The following is a 16,671-nucleotide window of genomic DNA, read 5'->3' on the forward strand; positions in this document are numbered from 1 at the left end:
AGGGGCAGTACTTTTGGGCCTGCCATGAGCTCCCGGCTTATGGGGCATGGCGTTGTTAAATGCCGCAGTACTGGTGTAGGAGCAGGGTGGGGGTGGGTGAGAGGAAGGAAGTTGCTCCTTGGCTGTGGAGCTCTGGTGGGGGTGGGGGGGTTATAGTACCAGTGTACATGGTGGGTTGAGGGCTTCATTTAACTTTCACAGGTCTGGTGCTATTGCTGTTTTTTTCTGAAGGTGCATGCATATTCGCTGCTGCTTGGCTGCACCAGATGGGGTGGGCCTCAGCTTGGGATGTTGCTGCTTGCTTCAGCATATGTGCACTGTGCAGATTCAGCTAGCAGGATGCTGGTGATCCCATGATCTGTAGTTCCCCATTTCCACTGTTTTTGAATTGTCTCTCCTTCCACCTGCCTCTCAGTCTGACTCTTTAGCTTTGTCTTTGATGATTAAGGTTCCTAGATTTTCATATATATTTGATTCTTTTATTTTTTGGGTCTTTGTTGTAAGAATGATGACTGGAAGGGTCTGACTATTCCATCGTCTTGGCCCTGCCTCCAACCAATTCTTTTTGTTTCAGTGACTCTGTGTATTCCTTCCATTTTCTTTTGATGCTTCCTGCATTGATCAATATAAAGCTTATAGATTTTTTCAATATTACAATTTGAGACTGAAATTTTTTTTGGCGTTTTTTCAGCTTGAGAAATGCTGAACATGTTCTTCCCTTTATGTTTTCTGATGCTAGGTCTTTGCACATTTCATTATAATATTTTACTTTGTCTTCTTGAGCCACACTTCGAAATCTTTTCAGATCTTTTACTTCGTCATTTCTACCATCCACTTTAGATATTCCATGTTTAAGAGAAAGTTTCAGAGTCTCTTCTGACATCCATTTTGGTCTTTCTTTTTTGTCTTTTTGATGACCTTTTGCTTTCTTCATGTATGATGCCCTTTATGTCATCCCACAACTCGTCTGGTCTTTGGTCATTAGTGTTCAATGCATCAAATCTGTTCTTGAGATGGCCTCTAAATTCGGCTGGAATATACTCAAGGTTGTACTTTGGCTCTCTTGGACTTGTTTTAATTTCCTTCAGCTTCGATTTGAATTTGTATATGAGCAATTGATAGTATTTTCGTTACTAGGCTCCTGACCTTGTTCTGACTGATGGTAGTGAGCTTCTTCTTTGTCTTTTTCCACAGATGTAGTTGATTTGATTCCTGTGTATTCTATCTGGTGAGGTCTATGTGTATAAAGTCACTGTTTAAGTTGTTGAAAAAAGGTATTTCCAGTGAATAAGTTGTTGCTCTTGCAAAATTCTTTCATGAGATCTCCAAGGGCATATTTTCCAATTCCTGGTCGTTTTTCTTTTTTCCAACTTTCACATTCCAGTCACCAGTAATTATCAATGCTTCTCGATTGTATGTTTGATCAATTTCAGACTGCAGAAGCTGGAAAAATCTTGAACTTCTTCATCTTTGACAATAGTGGTTGGTGTATAAACTGGAATAATAGTTGTATTAAGTGTAGGTGTGTAGATATTATCCTGTCACTGACCACATTGTGCTTCAGGATAGATCTTGAAACGTTCTTTTTGACAATGAATGTGATGCCATTACTTGTAAATTTGTCATTCCCTGCATTGTAGACTACATGGTTTTCTGATTCAATTTGTCAGTATTGGTCCATTTCAGCTCATTAGGCTATCGATATTCAAGCATACCATCTCATTTTTTACAACTTCCAATTTTCCTAGATTTATACTTTGTATTTTCCACATTCCCATTACCACAGGATAATTGCAGCTTTTTCTTTTCATTTTGAGTTGTGCCACATCAGTAAATGAAGGTCCCAAAGGCTTCACTCCAACCACATCGTTAAGGTCAACTGTACTTTAAGGAGACAGCTCTTTCCCAGTCATATTTTGAGTGTTTTCCAATCTGAGGGGCTTATCTTGCAGCACTATATTCGACAATGTTCCACTGCTTTCCATAAGGTTTTCTCTGGTCAATTCTCTTTGGAAGTAAATCACCAGGTCCTTCTCCCTAGTTTGCCTTAGGCTGGAAGTTCTGCTGAAACCTGTCCCCATGGATGATGACTCTGCTGGTGTTTGAAATATTGGTGACATAGCTTCCAGCATCACAGTAACATGCAAGCCACCACAGTAAAGCAAACTGACAGACAAGTGATGGGAGGTATAAATGCTAGATTAGATGCACAAATACTATTTACAAGTCAATAAATTTATGTATAAATTTTTAACTCTCATTTTGAAATACTGCTTTTTTTTTTTTTTATAGATTCACTGGAATTGCAAAGGTAGTACGTAGAGTTTCCATGTACACTGTACCAAATTTCCCTCAGTTGTTACAATTTATATAACTATAACAACAAAATCATGAAATTGATTTAATATTTAATAAGTGTATATTTTATATCATTTTATAACAGGTGTAGCTTTGTGTAACCACTACAATTGTTGAGATACATAACTCTTCTATCACCACAGAGATCTCCCTTATACTATGGGAGTCACACCCACTCCCCCCCACCAAACCCCTGGCAACCACTAATCTGTTCTAACTCTCTATAACTTTGTGATTTTGAGAATGTTATATAAATGGAATCATACAACATGTGACCTTTTAAGAATATCTTTTTGTTTTGTTTTGTTTTAATAGGCTTTACTTTTAAGCATAGTTTTAGATTTATAGAAAAATTGTGCAAAAGTACAGAGATTTCCAGTATATTTCCTACCCCTCCCGTCTGCACATTGTTCTTCCTGTTAACATCTTGCATCCTCTTAGTACATTTGCTACAATTAATTGATCAAAATTGATGCATTATTATTAAATAAAGTTTATAGTTAACATTAGGTCCTACGGGTTTTGACAAATGCATAATGTTACGTGTCCACCATTATAATATCATACAGAATAGTTTTAGTGCCCTAGAAGTGCCTTGTGGCTCACATATTGACCCCTTCCCTTTCCCTCTGGATCCCCAGCAACCACTGATCATTTTACTGTCTTTATAATTCAACCTTTTCCAAATTCTTTTATAGTTGGAATCATACAGTATATAGCCCCCCCCCCGCCACTGGCTTCTTTTAATTACAAGTATTCATTTAAGTTTCCTTCATGTCTTTTGGTGGCTTAATAGTTAATTTCTTTTTTATCACTGAATAATATTCCATTGTATGGATGTATCACAATTTGCTCACCCATTCATTTATTAAAGGGTATTTGAGTGCTTCCATTTTGTTTTTTTTTACAGTTATAAATTAAGCTTCTATAAACATTTGTGTGTGGATTTTTATTTAGTCATATATTTTCAAATAATAAAAGTGCACATTAAGAGCATCATTGCTGGATCAAATAGCAAGCTTACATTTAGCTTTGTAAGAAACTGCCAGATTGTCTTCCAAAGTTGCTGTACCATTTTTCATTCCCACCAGCAATGAATGAGAGTTCTTGTTACTACACATCCTCTTCAGCACTTGGTGTTGTCAAAGTGTGTATTCTAATAAGTGTGTACTGGTAACTCATTGTTGTTTTGATTTGCAATTCACTAATAACGTATGATGTTGAGCATCTTTTCATATGTTTGTTGTCATCTGTATATCTTCTTTGGTGAGGTTTCCTTTCAGATTTTTTTGTCCTCTTGTTAATCGGGTTGTTTGCTTTCTTATTGTTGAGTTTTAAGAGTTCTTTGTATATCTTGGGTCCTTTATTAGATACATGTTTTGCAAACACTTCCCTCCAATCTATGGCTTGTCTTTTCATTTAAAAATATCTTTTGAAGAGCAGTAATTTTTAATTTAAATGAAGACCAACCTATCAATTTTTTTATTTTTTTATGGAGCATGCTTTTGGTGTTGTATCTAAAAGTCATAGCCAAAGCCAGAGCCAAGGTTGCCTATTTTTTCTCCTGTGTTACCTTCTACAAGCTGTCTAGTTTTGCATCTTACATTTAGGTCTATGATCTATTTTGAGTTAGTTTTTGTAAAATATGTAAGGTCTGTGTATAGATTCATTTTTTTTTTTTGCAAGTGGATATGCAGTTGTTTCATCACTATTTGTTGAAAAGATTATCCTTTCTCCATTGAATCACCTTTTCTCTTTTATCAAAGATCAGTTGACTATACTTGTGTTTGTCTATTCCTGCCCTCTATATTCTTTTCCACTCATTTGTCTGTCCCTTTGTCAGTTCTACACTGTCTTGATCACTGTAGCTTTATATTAAGTCTTGAAGCTGGATCTTGTCAGTCCTCTGACTCTGTTCCTTTTCAGTGTTATGTTAACTATTCTGGCTCTTTTGCCTTTCCTTATAAACTTTAGAGTCAGTTTATCAATATCTACAAAATAACTTGCTGAGATTTTTATTGGGATTGTGTTGAATCTGTAGGTCAAGATGAGAAGAATTAACATCTTAATATTAAGTCTTCCTCTCCAAGAAATGGGATATTTCTCCATTTATTTGGATATCCTTTGATATCTTTATCAGAGTCTTATAGTTTTTCTCAAATACATCTTGTGCTTACTTTGTCATATTTATACCTAAAGTGCCACAACATAAATGGTGTTGTGTTTTTTATTTCAAATTCCAGTTTTTCATTGCCTACATATAGGGAAACAATTGATTTTTGTGTAATAATTTTGTATCCTGCTATCTTGCTATAGTCACTTATTAGTTCTAGGAGTATTTTTGTCAATTCTTGGGATTTTCTACATAGGCAATCATATCATCTGTGAACAAAGAGAGTTTATTTCTTCCTTCCCAATCTGTATACATTTTACTTCATATTATTGTTTAACTGCATTTACTAAGACTTCTAGTACAATGACAAAAAGGAGAGGTAAGAGGGGACATCCTTGCCCTGTTTCTCATATTATGGGGAAAGCATCTAATTTCTCACTATTAAATGTGATGTTATCTGTAGATATTCTATATCAAGTTTAGGAACTTCCTTTCCATTCCTACTTTGCTCAATATTCTTCCTGCTTTTCTACTGCTAAATCTGTTAGCTACCAATAGAGGGGTCTCCAACTATAAGAGTGGATTTGTTATTTAACTTTGTAATTCTGTACAGGTTTTTACCTCATGCAGCATGATGATTGTTTTTAGATAATTCACATTAAGGATTGTGATGTCTTCTTGGAGAATTGACCCTTTATCAATATGCTATGACCCTCTATATCCCTGTTAATTTTTCTTGCACTGAAATCTGCTTCATCTGAAATTAATATAGTTATTTCAATTTTCTTTAGATTAAGGTTAGCATACTATAATTTTCTCCATCTTTTACTTTGAATCTATCTGCGTCTTTATATTTAAAGTGAGTTTACTGTAGACAACATATAGATGTGTCTCGTTTTTTGTTTTTTATCCATTCTCATAGTTTTTTCTTTTAATAGGTATATTTTGATTATCCACATTTAAAGTGATTATTGCTATAAACTCACTGTCGAGTCGATTCCTACTCATAACATTCCTATAGGGCACAGTAGAACTGGCCCATAGGGTTTCCAAGGGGTAGCTGGTGAATTTGAACTGCTGATCTTTTGGCTAGTAGCCATGCTTTTGCCTACTGTTCTCCCAGGACCCCAATTTTTGATATAATTGAATTAATATCTACCATATTTTAACTGTTTTCTATTAATTGCTGTTCTTTTTAAAAATCTTCCTGTCTTTTTTTGCCTTTTCTATTTTTAATTAGGCAGTGTATTTGATCCTGTTTTCTCACCTCTTAGCACATCTATTGTACTTCTCTTTAACATTTCTTTTAGTGGTTGCCCTAGAGCTTGCAATATATATTTGCAATTAATCTAAGTCTACTTTCAAATAACAGTGTGTCATTTCATGGTTAGTATGAGTACCTTATAACAGAATATTCCTAATTTCTTTTCCCTGTTTCTTATAACACTGCTTTCATACATTTCACTTATCCATAAGCTATAATCATCTAATATATTGTCATTATTATTATTTTAAACAAACTGTTCTCTGTTAGATCAGTTAAGAATAAAAATATATATAAGATTTTATTTTACCTTCATTTGTTCTTTCAGATATTCTTCCTTTATGTAGATCTTAGCTTCTGATCTATGTATACCATTTTGCTTCTTTTAACATTTCTTGCAAGTCAGGTCTAGTGGTACAAATTTTCTCAATTGTTGCTTGTCTGAAAGTCTTTGTTTTTCCTTCACTTTTGAAGGATAATTTTGTTGGTTACAGAATTCTAGGTTAAAACAAAACCAAACCCATTGCCATTGAGTTGATTCCAAATCATAGTGACCCTAAAGGACAGAGCAGACCTCCCCCATAGGGTTTCCAAGGAGCAACTGGTGGATTCTAATGGCTGACCTTTTGGTTAGCAGTCAAGCTCTAGTTTAGTGACTTTGTTTTTTCTTTCAACAGTTTAAATAATTCACACCACTCTCTTCTTGCTTGTATGGTTTTTAAAGAGAAGTCTTATGTAATTCTTATCTTTTTCTCATTAGAGTTAAGCTGTTTCTTTTTTCTCTCCCTTCTCTCATTTTTTCTCTCAAGATTTTTTTGTATTTATCGTACTTGGTGTTCTCTGTGTTTCCTGGATCTGTGGTTTGGTGTCTTTCAACAATTTTGAAAAATTCCCAGCCATTATTACTTGACATATTTTTTCTGTTTCTTTCTCTCTTTCTTCACTTTCTTATATTCCCATTACACATGTATTACTTCTTGTGGAATTTTCCCATAGTTCTTGGATAGTCTCCCTTTTTTTTTTCAATCTTTTTTCTTTTTGCATACTAAAGTTCCAGGAAATTTGTACTTAGCAATGATGATTAACTATCTTGTAGAAAAAGGAAAAGTATAATGCAAAAGAAGAAAACTTATGGGGCATAGACTTAGTTGCGTGCAGTTAAATCAACTAGCAAGATAGGGAATGGACTGGTTTTGATGCATACTGGAGAATTAAAGGATAGTTTGAAGATAAATAGGAAATTCATACAGAAGTTAAAGTGGGATTTAACACATTTTTTTCATTTCTGAGCTTAAAACATGTTTCTCATGATGAAATTATAGGTTGACTAGACAACATCATTAACAGAAATAGGTAAATTTAGAAAATGTCGTAATGGTAAAAGTACAGGTAAAATTCAACAGAGTACATTTAGGCATTGTGTTCCTTTGGAGGAAGCAAGGGCATTTATTTAATTGTTGGCCAATCAAAGACCTAAAGCCTTTTCACATATTTGTATCTTTGAAAACGCAAGTGCACTCTGTTACTGCTGACTGGAGCCTATTTCTGTTCAAAATCAGCCTTCAGGAAGCCTTCCTTTCCTCAATTCAATAGATTTAGTCATTCTTTTTTTCTGGATTTCAACAGTACGTTCTTTGTTCATCCTTTCATGTTAGTGAGCACCATTATATATATTAACTCAAAAAAAAAAAAAAAAAAAACCCAAACCCACTGCTGTTGAATTGATTCTGACTCATAGTGAACCTATAAGACAGAGTAAAACTGCCCCATAGAGTTCCTAAGAAGCAGCTGGTGGATTCAAACTGCTGACCTCTTGGTTAGCAGCTATAGCACTTAACCACTAAGCCACCAGGGTTTCCATATATATTAACATTACCTGTAAATATGTGCATTGGAGGTGTAATGCACCATCTGGATATCCCTTTATGACGGAGGCACTTATTCCTTCAGCTGCCTGAAGATTTGCCTGTTGACAGTTTATAGCTGTGTTCCTCTTCGAGAATTGCTCTCAGCTGAATGAAGCTGTCTCACCTTCTTCCCCATGGAAGCTTATATTCAACAACTCTTTGATACAGGGTACAAAGCCCTCGTCCCTTTTCTTTAGTTAGGGATGATGCCAAACACTAGAAATCTCTGAGGCATTGGATGAGTTTGCTTTTGCAACTGTACTGTAGTTAACTTCATTCTCTGTCCAACATTGCTTCACAGGTATTGTAACCAGAGCACTCTTTAACAAATCCGATGCATGAAAATCTCAGGCTTCTTGAAAAACTGACTTTAACAATGTGTATATTTTTACCATTAGACTCTGTGTTATTAGAGGGAAAAGGGCAGTTTCCCTTTTCCTGTGGATAACTCACATCCAGCTAACATTCTGTGCCTGCTATGGCTTAGGCACATGATCTGTAATTCTCTATAATAACCATAAGATCAGTAGTAGACCCTGGTGGCGTAGTCGTTAAAAACTATGGCTGCTAACCAAAAGGTTGGCAGTTCGAATCCACCAGGTGCTCCTTGGAAACTCTATGGGGCAGTTCTACTCTGTCCTATAGGGTCGCTATGAGTCGGAATAGCCTCGGCAGCAATGGGCTTGGTTTTTTGTTTTTTTTGAAGACACATTTATTATAAGGTTCTTCATCAATTTGTAACAGCTATTAGGAGCCCTGGTGGTGCCGTGGTAAGTATTTGGTTACTAGCCAAAAGGTTGGCTATTCCAATCCACCAGCCATTCCTTGGAAACCCTATAAGGCAGTTCTACTCTGTCCTATAAAGTTGCTATGAGCCAGAGTCGACTCATTGGCAATGGGTATTCGTGATGAAAAGGAAACAGATCACAGCATATATTGTCCTTATAGGTACGTATTCTTTCATTTTTCACTTTTTTTTTTTAATGGAAACTTTCTTCATGGTCAGCACATAGAATCTTCTGAATGTGTTCAGATCTCAAGACTTATTATGTATACATTGATATTCATAATTTAATTTAGTGACCTTGACTAATTTAGCACCTATCAAATTAACACCAAAACTCAAAAGCATGTCTAAAGTACAGGTGGTTTAACTGCATTTTTTATATAGTGAATCATATATAGTTTGGTCCTTAAGTGAAACTATGCTTTTGTGAAATTTAAACACCCTATTTGAAAAAACAACAGGAAATTTGAACAGAAAGATATTATTAAACAAACTGGGTGATAATCCTTTGCAATGCTTGAAGCAGCCACAACCACCTCTCTTTATCTTTGGAAATTATTTGATGTATTTTAAGAGATTTGCCCATTCTACTTGCTTTAATCATATTGCCTGGCATGTGCAGTCATTACTCAACATGCATGCACATGGGCACATGCATACACACACACATATGCAAAGAGATCTCAATTCAGTGTTTTCTTTTTGAAGATATATATTGTAATAATTAGTGATTAAGTAAAAATTGTTTAGATGGCATGTGGTGATATCAATGCAAATGACACAAATGAAATAGTAATTGCATAAACAGGTATCTTCTATTCTTGGTAAAGTTCACATGTGTATGAGCAGTAGACAATATGTCAAAACTTACTCCTCTGACTAGTAGGTGCCAACATTCAATTGGCATTGCTGTTAGATGGATCATAATCTAAAAAAAAATTAAATTGTGGGCAATATGCATTTTACATTAGGAGAAACATGTCATTCTTAGCCATATTTTACATATGGGGAGATTAAATTTTAGAAGAATTAAGTAACTTACTCAAGGTCACGTAATTAGTAAATGACAAAGCTGAGATTTGAACCCAGGTCAGTCTGATTTTAAATTCAATGCTTTAATGACTCATGTGGACTTATAGAGGCTCAATTAGGGAAGAAATTAATTAATTAGTTAATATGAACTTGAAGGACTGAAGACAAAATATCATCTAACTATAGTTCAAACCAGTCCATTGTTAGATTTAAATTCACCTATCCATTATGTTGGGAAAAAAAAAAAAAAAAACTCTTATAATGCTTGAGAACTGACATAAGTTTGGTGACATATAGAACAAGAAAATAAAGGTTGATCAGTTAAATGTAGTATTTGAGACATTGGAAAATGTGGGCTGAATATACTATAATTTGCCAGGCTAAATAGAATTCTGTGGACTAAGGACTATTAGATCTTTTTGCAAGTCTGTTTATTCAATACAAAAGTCAGGAAATTAGCATATTCACTTGGAAACTTGATAGGAAAAGATAAACAGGACACTTCTATAAATATATTTTAAAAATGCAGTGGTCCCATCTGAAAAGAAAGAAGAAAAAAACAACCATCAAACACTCACATGAATTCATCTCTGGGGATTGAAAAGTTAGCTATTCCAGTAAGAAACTTGTGAACAAGGGTCCTTAGGCAATGGCTTGTTTCAAACTGTGGCAGATTATATTGCTGGCATTAATCAGGCTTGTGTAGTACAGTGCCTTGCACAATTGCTTAAGGCCCATAATGCCTTATTTAGAAAGCATACATGTGCATTTAACTGGTAGATTTATTTTTACTTATTCCAAATGCTTATAAGTAAATGAATATAGTCTCTTAGCAAAATTGTTTTAATATTTCAACATGAGTTTTTAGTAATGATTAAAAAATAAAGTTTTATGATTCCCAAGATTTCAATGAGTATAGCTTTGTAATCTTGTCCAAATTTAATTGGTAAACTTTGGATTCAAAGTCAATCTAGACTGTTCCTAGGTAATGACTCCTTATATTTTTCAGGAATCTCTGCATGGCCAGGAATATTGCACAATAATCATGTGTGTCCTTGGTGTAATAAATAAGGTTAAATGTGTTATTATACTGTGAACAAATTTATGTAGAGTTATTTACCACTATCCCTACTGTTAACGTGGAGCCCTGGTGACGAAGTGGTTAAGAGCTCAGGCTGCTAACCGAAAGGTTAGCAGCTCAAATCCACTAGCCACTCCTTGGAAACCCTATGGGGCAGTTTTACTCTGTCCTATAGGGTTGCTATGAGTCAGAATGGACTTGATGGTATACAACAACAAATAACATACTGTTAATTTAAATAAACTAAAATATTAACTCATTGAAAATATAAATATTCTTATACAATTAGATGTGTGTTAAATCAGCAAAGTGAAAAGTCGGCTAGCCAATAAAACAAAATTATTTCCTTCTTCAGTTTTTAGTAGGAAACATGTACTCTATGAAGTGTGAGAGTTAAGTGAATTAATACCATATTCCTTTTTCTAATATCCACTAGATGTTAAGAGATAATTTAGCGAGCAGACAGATATAACCTACTGGATAAGTTGGAGCAAAATGTCATTCAGTTGCAGCTAGGCTGGGATGAGGAGGGAAAAAAGATCTGATTTTATGATTTAAAAAAATTATTCAGTCAATTTTCATTTTTGTCAGAATGTTCCTAGAGCATAAAATGAATATTTGAAAACAAACTCTAAACTAGTATAAACTTTAATCAATTCTCTCCACAGAAATCATGAGAGATCATGAGAGTGGGGCCCGTTGAAGCTTATATAGGAGTCCTACCAACCACATACTCCTTTATGCACTTTAGATGAATGTTTATAGAACAAACTAGCTTCTCATTAAACAGTTAGTACACATATTGTTTTATGATGTTGGTTAACAGCCCCACGACATGTCAACACTCTCCCTTCTCAACCTTGGGTTCCCTATTATTGGCTTTCCTGTCCCCTCCTGCCTTCTAGTCCTTGGCTGTGGGATGGTGTGCCTCTTTAGGACTGCTTCTTATTATGTTTAATCATTATGCCATATTGCTAAGGAAAACATAATCTCCACATCATCGTCATCATCACCACCAACAACATATCAATAAAATCACTTAATAAAGGAGAATTGTCAAAAGCCTAAATACCTATGCTCAATGTTAGAGAATACTTTCCAGAGGCTCCAGAAAACATGGTGAATCCTTTAACTTTATTCTCTCCCTTTATGCTGAATTGTAGTCATGTGTGGAGTCTCCTCCAATATTCTGTATTGTCCATGAATAACATTGCTGTCCAGGAGGGTATCAAAGATCTTGTAGGACCCCAGTGCATCCAGGGGCAGTGTAACTGAAAAAAATAAGTAGATATTAAAAAAAAAAAGAAATTATATAAAAGTCAGGGAGAAGACAACAAGACGGATTCAATTTACTTCTATAGAGCACCAAACCCAGTGACGGAAGAATTCACATTTTTCTTCCAAAGGCAAATGAAACATTTATCAAAATTTGTTAGATGATGAGACATCATCAAGCCTCAAAGATTTCAAAAGATCAAAATTATTCATAGTATGTTTTCTGAACACAGTATAATTATGTTATAAATCAATACAGTTTTATATAATCCAATGTCAAAACAGATATTAAAATAGGGATTATGTATTTTAACTAAAATTTTTATTTTAATATAATTGTAGAGTCATATGAAATTATCATAAATAATATAGAGAGATCTCAAGTACCCTTTATACAATTTCTCCCAACAGGTCATAACCTGCAAAACTAAAATACAATATCATGGCCAGGACGCTGACATTGACAGAGTCAAGATCCATCACCCCTTTTTCAGTTTGTCATACTGTGGCAGCTCGCATGTTGCTATGGTGCTGGAAGCTAGGCCACCAGTATTTCAAGTACCAGCGGGAGCACCCATGGTGGACAAGTTTCAGTGGAGCTTTCAGATTAATACAGACTAGGAGGAAAGGTCTGGTGATCCACTGCCAAAAGTTAGCCAATGAAAACTCTATGGATCACAAGAGAATATTGTCTGATACAGGGCTGGAGAATGAGCCCCTCAGCTCTGTTCACTAATAGTGCCTGGAAACAATCAACGACACTGTGCCAATAGGTTTCCTAGTGTCCGGTGTGGCAGGGGTTACAGATTTAAAAAAAAAGAAAAAATGGTTCTGCATTTATAATTGTTAAAATTACATGATAAGTAAATCAAATTTCTTTATAAATCATTGAAAATTCCAAGTTTAAGAATATGAATAGATATTAAAATAGCAATATTGTTTAATAAGCATTGCCTTTCATGTCCTGAGGTTAGCTATAACTAGGAAAAGCTAGACCAAAATTCTCTGCACAACTAAACAGGTACAGTCACTTACCCACTGTCAAGGAGAAACCAACCATCCTCTCTTGGGGACAGTGAGTTGTGAATTCAAACTTATTTTAACCAATGATGAGTCAGATTCACAATAATTTGACAGGACAATGTTATATTTAGGGAGACACTGAGGCCTACTTTTTCTACCAGATGGTTTTCTTGATTAACATTTCATAGAACCATAAGAATCACCAAAACTAATCTCATTCTTTCTCTACCACAGTCAAAAGTTTGTTTTTGGTGGATAAAATTTGCAAGTACAATGAGCTGATTTAAAAAAGTAAATGCAGATGGCACCAGGCACAAAGTAAGCAAATTGTGTTATGAATTTTTGTTGTCATTTGTTGTAGCATTATATTGACATATGGCTCATGTCCAGGGGCCATGCTTGCTGAATGCTAGATTCAAGAGTTGCCCAACATCCTGTGTAAATACCAATGGGCTCCATTACAGTTTCTGATTGATTCCTGTATTTAGGCACCAACTTTTTCTTGCCTCATGTTTGACTCATATTTTAAGATTATTCACTTTTCTTTAGTGCTTTATTTTGGAATTTTCCAACATAAGTGAAAGTAAAGAGAACAGCAAAATGATTTTGAATATCAGTCACTAAATTTTACAAATTATGAATGCCAGCCAGTCATTTTTATCCATAACTCCTGCCACACTGGGCACTAATAGTGCATATTAAAACTGACTTGGTCACAGTCTTTAGACCACTTCAGTGACCGGAGTTAGGAAATATTTTCAATTCATTATAGAGTCTGAATGCCAAAATTATCTAACAGTATTGTTGATATCATGAGCAAGCAAATTTTGCTGAAGATCATTCAAAACGGTTGCATCTGTACATTGACAGGGAACTTCCAGAAATTCAAGCTGGATTCTGAAGAGGTCGTGGAACCAGGGATATCATTGCTGATGTCAGATGGATCCTGGCTAAAAGCAGAGAATACCAGAAAGATGTTTACCTGTGTTTTATTGTCTGTGCAAAAGTATTCAACTGTGTGGATCATAACAAATTATGGATAACATTGTGAAGAATGGGAATTCCAGAATACTTAACTGTGCTCATGAGGAACCTGTACCTAGATCAAGAGGCAGTCATTGGAACAGAACAAGGAGATACTGTGTGGTTTAAAGTTAGGAAAGGTGTGTGTCAGGGTTATATCTTTTCACCGTACTTATTTAATCTGTGTGCTGAATAATCCAAGAAGTCAGACTGTATGAAGAACAGGACATCAGGTTTGGAAGAAGACTCATTAACTACCTTCATTATGCAGATGACACAACCTTGCTTGCTGAAAGTGAAGAGGACTTGAAGAATTTACTGATGAAGATCAAAGACCACAGCCTTCAGTATGGATTACACCCCAACATAAAGACAACAAAAATCCTCACAACTGAACCAATAAGCAACATCATGATAAACGGAGAAAAGATTGAAGTTGTCAAGGATTTCATTTTACTTGGATCCAAAGTCAACACCCATGGAAGCAGCAGTCAAGAAACCAAAAGACACGTTTTATTGGGCAAATCTGGTGCAAAAGACTTCTTTTAAGCGTTAAAAAGCAAAGATGTCGCTTTAAGGACTTAAGGTGCAGCTGACCCAAGCCATGGTGTTTTCAATCGCCTCATATGGATGTGAAAACCGGACATTGAATAAGGAAGACCAAAGAAGAATTAACAACTCTGAATTATGGTGTTGGCAGAGAATATTAAAAATACCACGGATTGTCAAAAGAACAAACACATCTGTCTTGGAAGAAGTACAGTCTGAATACTCCTTAGATGCAAGGATGGCAAGACTTCATCTCACATGCTTCGGACATGTTATCAGGAGAGATCAGTCCCTGAAGAAGGATATCATCCTTGGTAAAGTAGAGGGTCAGCAAAAAACAGAAGGGTCCTCAACAAGATGGATAGACACAGTGGTTGCAAAAATGGACTCAACCCTAACAACGGTTATGAGGATGGCACAGGACCGTTTTGTTATACATAGGGTTACTATGAGTCAGAACTGACTCAACAGCGCCTAACAACAGCGCCTAACAACAACAACAACGGAATCTGACTTACACTCGTAAGGTTGGAGGAAAAATAAAAAACATTATATGAGACCTCAGACGTTTATTTAGATGGCATGAAAATTTTATTGAAACAGAAGCTCCCATTTCATATTACTAAATGCTATTCTCTTAAGAAAATGCCACTCCTGGAAAAATTCCTGTTTGTTCCTATCCCTGTTAGGTATTGACATAATATTTTATACCTATTTGTGTTCATGCTCAGAATACAATTTTCAAGAGAAGAAAAAAACAGACAAGAATGCAAACAAATCCTTCCTTCCCACCCAGCACGTGCTTTCAATTTCTGATATGCCTTTTACATTCAGCTCTTCACATGTAAAGAAGGCCTATGAGGTCCGATAGGACAGATTTTCTATTTTTCACATCACTGAACTAACAAAACTACAAACTCCCATTTCATTAACATGTTAGAGGGAAAAAAAAAACTCTCTTTCCTATTCATCCTATTTTCATAAGGATTGCCTTTTCTTTTGTACTCCACTGAAATATGGAAACCATGTTCCTGTACCAAACGACAATACTATAGTGTGCAGGCACACTCATCCTAGTGTAGTGTGATGGACACACTCCATAGTCTCCACATTGTAATGCAAACCTAGAACAATGATGACACAAACACAGACAGACTTCTTGAAGAAGACTGACTTGACAAAGCTATAACTATTTTTACATGTTTTTGTGATTTACATGTCTGATCATTTTTTGCCCCAAATACTTTGACTGAGGTGTTTTACATTTGTAGGATTACAAGGAGCCTATGTTTCCAAATTCTATTCTTGGAATGGTAGTCTGCAATTAAATTTAACACTCTGGTGCCCTAAAATCTTAATAATATACATATTAAAAAAACAAAAACAAAACTTCACAAACGGTTGTTGGTTTTATTAGGTGCCTTCCTATTGGTTCCCATTTGTAGCAACCCTACTACAAATGTTAGTCCCATTGAATTGCAAGTCGAGATTGAAAATTGTTAACTGGGAGTCCCTCAGGAATCTAAAACATCAGTCAGGGAAGAGGGTTGCTGTTGTGGTTGGCAGTTTTTCATAATTGCCAACGGGAAACTTGATTGCTGCTGTGTAATAAGGGTATGGAGAAATCTGTTTAGAACCCAGGGGTTTCTCTAGAGCAACTCTTGAATTTTCAGTGTACAACAGAATCCTCTAAGGGTAAGTCTTGAAGGATGCAGGTTTTGGGATTCCCTAGAAGATAAAAGATGTCAACCAATTCAGGCCTTGGCTGATGGTGAAGAGATCATGAAATTTATGGTAGATGCATCTTATGACCAGTTCCAGAAATGAAGACTAGATCAGCAATGGGTATTTTCTTCTAGTATTGTTATGTACACATGTGTATATTAACTATTTCCCCCTCTCTTCCTTTCCCCTATTGTTTTATGTAAGGAATTGTTGATGAGAAATAGCATAAAATTTAGTTTTTCAATTACAAAGTACTAATGTTATAAACTAAAACAGGCATTAACACCACCCAGAGTGACTATTGGGATTCTGTGCCTTCAACTTTTGAGGAGAGGTAAATATCTTAAATGTATGAAGGTTAGTTGCATATTATCAGGAAGATGAGCAAAGTTGTTACAGTTGGTATATTAAAGTAATTGTTATTACTTCTTTTTATTTTTTTAAAAGTCCCAGGCCCAGGAAATGGCTGTGCCAGAGCCTCTTTTTTTTTTTTTTTTAATTGTACTTCAGACGAAGGTTTACAGAACATACTTG

The sequence above is a fragment of the Elephas maximus genome, chromosome 5 (assembly GCF_024166365.1).
Source record: "Elephas maximus indicus isolate mEleMax1 chromosome 5, mEleMax1 primary haplotype, whole genome shotgun sequence".
Classification (NCBI taxonomy): domain Eukaryota; kingdom Metazoa; phylum Chordata; class Mammalia; order Proboscidea; family Elephantidae; genus Elephas; species Elephas maximus.